This window comes from Gossypium arboreum, chromosome 1 (genome assembly GCF_025698485.1).
Source record: "Gossypium arboreum isolate Shixiya-1 chromosome 1, ASM2569848v2, whole genome shotgun sequence".
NCBI classification, from domain to species: domain Eukaryota; kingdom Viridiplantae; phylum Streptophyta; class Magnoliopsida; order Malvales; family Malvaceae; genus Gossypium; species Gossypium arboreum.
The window spans coordinates 119,410,247-119,414,481 of record NC_069070.1 but is presented as its reverse complement, the minus strand read 5'-3'; the positions used below and the strand labels follow the sequence as shown (position 1 = coordinate 119,414,481).

At 32.8% G+C, this 4,235-nt stretch overlaps 1 long non-coding RNA gene across 1 annotated transcript; it reads left to right on the top strand.

Annotated features, from left to right (window-relative positions):
• Positions 1-760: 760 nt before the first annotated feature.
• On the top strand, positions 761-3,201 carry LOC128295601 (uncharacterized). The gene is made up of 2 exons (XR_008286144.1): positions 761-1,134; positions 2,965-3,201. It is a non-coding gene; the product is annotated as an uncharacterized LOC128295601 (long non-coding RNA).
• Positions 3,202-4,235: the final 1,034 nt, after the last annotated feature.

Below are 4,235 nucleotides of genomic sequence, written 5' to 3'. Positions count from 1 at the left end.
TAAAAATTCGTGTATTTCAAAAGGTTATTCAGTTAGTTAAGGTGAACGAGGAAAATTGAAACCCAGTAAGTTAGGCACGCTTCCTCGAATTCCCAAACACCGAATATTGCCTTTACTTGCAAAAATCTTATTTCGAGGTAACAAAATGCCATACCCAGAAGTTAGGCACAACACCTCGTATCTCGAGAATAAGCATTTTCAAAACTCATGTCGCGATTTAAAAGAGTATTCCGTTATTTAGGTTAAAGGAGAAAATCGAAACCCAATAAGTTAGGGCACGATTGTCTCGAATTACCAAATACGGAATATTACTTTATGAAAGAATTATTATTGGGTTGGATATAATGATAATAAGAATAATATTAAAGTAAAGTAAACAATAATACTATATATAAATATATATATATATATATATATATGTGTATATAATAGAAATACACACTACTATATAATAATAATAAATATAGAAATACAAAAAGCAAATATAATAAAAATATTAAATTAATGTAATAAAAACAATACTATATATAAATATATATATATATATCTTTATAACGCCCCAATTTTTGGGAATTTGTGAATGTTGACAAAATTTCATGCTTTGATTTTGTCATTTGTGAGTGAAATTATGAAATAGGACCTATGTGAAAATGTTTAAAATGCTATAGGCTAAATTGAAGTGGCCAAATAAATAGGAGTGCAAAATAGGAGGATTTGCATGATAAACCTCCCATTTTACATGAAGTGGCCAACCATCATGTTGTTGTAGACAAAATGTACACTTGATATCCATAATTTATGGTACAAATTGATACAAATTGATAATAGGTTAGGTAAATGTTCCATGATAATGGGTTAGGTAAATGTTTCATGATAATAGGTTAGGTAAATGTTCCATGATAATGGGTTAGGTAAATGTTTCATGATAATGGGTTAGGTAAATGTTTCATGATAAGAATATCATGTATTTTGTATTAAAGAATTAAATGGATGAAATATGAAGTTTTATTAAAAGAAAAGGGTGAAAAGAACAAAGTTTTGTCCATCTTTGTTCATCATAGCTGAAAGTTAGAGAAGAGAAAGGAGAGGAGAAAGCTCTTGAGTATTCGGTCATTAGGAGGAGGAAAATTGAAGGTAAGTTCTTGGTACCTTGCTTCTATTTTGAGGTTCATGAGTTCTTCTTGATTCTACCTTAACTCTTGAAGTATATTTTGATTTTTAGTTGTGTTGTGAGCATTTAGTCATGAATTAAAATGAAGGAAATGGTTGTTGTTTCATGTTCTTTTGATGAAAAATGGAAGATAGGTGAAGTTGAGCCAAACAAATGAACATGCATGTGCCTTAGATGCTAAAGGAAAAATCGGCTAACATGTTGTGCTTTAAAATGATGAAATGGAGATTATACTTAAGTAAAATCATAGATATGTGATGATTGATTGGTGATATACATGTTTAAATAACATGCATGCAAGTTAGGTGTGAAAGAGTGATTTGGTAATAAATCTGCTTGGGACAGCAGCAGTAACGTGAATTTGGAAAATCACCATAAATTGTGGGAGATGAATTAGAAGCTGAATAAATTATGTAATTAAAGCTTATTGAGTCTAGTTTCTAATGAAATAAACAAGAACATATTTTGAATTCTGTACAATGAGAAATTTGATTCGTAATGAAGAGTGGTCAGATTAGTCAAACAGTGAAACATGGGAAACTTTGAGAAAAATCTGGTATTGATTGGATAAACCAAAAATTCTGAACATTTTATAGATAGAAGATATATGAGTCTATTTTCAAGGAAAATTAACGGATCTTGATTTGGAGTTTCGTAGCTCCAGTTATAAATGATTTAGTGACTGTTGCTCAGGAAGACAGCTTGCAGTGAAATTATGATTATGTGGTAAACATTGACAAAAATTTGTTAATGGGTTGCTTATTGATTTCTTATAAGCTTACTATGATCCTGTAGGTGTGGTTGGCGAATATTGTAAGGGATTAATCGTAGTTCAGATTTGAATAGTTAGATTAACGTGTTAGTAATCCAATTGTAGGCGGTTCGTGTGTGGATCTCGTGAGCATATCGTTGCAAACAGTGTGTAACTAACACCCTCTTTCTTAGTCTAGATCGGCAAAAGCCGAAAAGTCAAATGCCAAAAGCGGTATTTTGTAGATTTGCGAAAAGCGAATGCTCGTGAGGTAAATCGATTAATGTTTTTGGTAAGCTGCAATGTTTGGACCGCAAAGTGCATGATTTCTATGCCCTCGATATTTTTGGGCTTAATGGGCCAAAATTGGAATGATGGGCCAACGGCCCAATTCGATAAGAACCCTCGAGACGTGATTTCGTTAGTACGTGAAAAGTAAGAATATGCATGAAAAACCCTAAAATAGATAAATTACTGAAATACCTTTAAAAGTGGAAAATTTACGCTTTACCCCTAGTAGATAAATTACCAAAATACCCCTAGGTTAAATTGACCTAAATGCATGTTTGATCGTTGTTATTTATCGCATGCCATGTTGTTATTATCGATGCATGGATGGGATATTGACGAGGAAGTACTGAAAGTGGCTTGTCCACGATTGGAGGCTTTGCCTCAATTTATCGTTAATCGAGCAACAAGGGTCGCAATCGTGGAGTGTTAAATTTGGGTGGGTTGAGCTATTCCCCACATGGAGTGTATGGCTGGTACGGTGGAGTGTAGTTGTTGGTGGGTTGAGTAGTCTCCCAAATGGGCTTGCATATGTTTCTTGATGTTGCATGTATTTTGAAATGGGCCTATGGGCCATATCGTTATCTGAATAAGGGCTAAGGCCCGGTTTATTGTAATCTGAAAGGGCTCGCCCAATACCATCATTACTGAATGGGCTTAGGCCCAATGGGCTTGAGCTGACTTGGGCTTTGAATGGGTTTTCCTTACATACTGAGTTTCCCCAAACTCACCCCTTTTATTTTCATCCACGCAGGAAATCCCCAACCATAATGGGCTTGGAGCTGTGAGGGAATTCGGATTGGCCACGTGTTCTGAAAGTTTGGTTTTCTTCTAGTGAACTGGACATCCTATTATTTACGTTGAGGTTTGGGTTTTTAAATGTAATAAGGGCGCTTAATTATTTTTGATGGTTTTTATATGTTTTATTAAGATAGGTAACATTTAAATTTAACTGTTGAAATTGGATAGCTTTACGGCGCGTTTTCAAAAACAGTAACTGATTTCAAAACAACACGAAAATCAGCAAAGCTTCCGCAATGAAGATGTTTTTAAAAATTAATCTTTTTTTCCTAAAATGGACTTAATCAAATTGGTTGCTTGAAAATATACATGACGTTAAGGTGTGGCAATGGCGGTGTGCATGTCTAGGATTGGATCCGAAGGGAGCATGGTACTTAAGTAGTCCGATGGACTCACCTCCTCTTTTTTCGGCTTCCTACCTGGTGCACAACTTCCATTCACCTTAACCCTTAATGAATTAATCTTTTAAAACACTAAGTAGGTTTTTCTGGATCAACAATATAAAATATTTTGAACGCTTCAATGTGGCATGCCGGATCTGGCCATAACTTCGGTTGGGTTTGGGGTGCTACATATACATAAAATATACACTAATATATAATAGTAATAGTGATAGCAAAAATAATGAAAATATGAGTAATTTTATAATATATTAGAATACAAAAGTAAAGTAATAACAATAGGGTGATAATAATAATAATAATACAAATAATAATACATATATATATAATAATAGTAGTTAAAAATAAAAGATAATAGAAGTAACAATAATGATAGTAATAATATAAATAAATATGGAGAGGACATATTTAATATAATAATAATATAAATAATAATATATACATGAGAAATAATAATAATAATATAAATAATAGTAAAAATAATAAAATAATAAAACAAAGCTCTCAACTCTCTTTCTCCTCTTTTCTAAATCCCCGTTGGTCCCTTTGTTTCATCATGGACCCTTCACGGGTCACATCATCGCCATCCCATACTGCAATGGCCGGACCTCAAAAAGACATTTTTGGTAATGAAAATATGGGTAAGCTTCTTACTTTTATTTTTACTTTCGTATAAAAAAAACAAAATAAAATTGAAAGGAAAACAATAAACAAACAAAGAACTAAAGATGAGAATAGACAAAAGAAACGTCTTTTGCTTTGATCTTTGATTAATCTCCAAAAAGTAGCCTTTCCAAGAAACAAAAACAACCTTCTTTTCCAA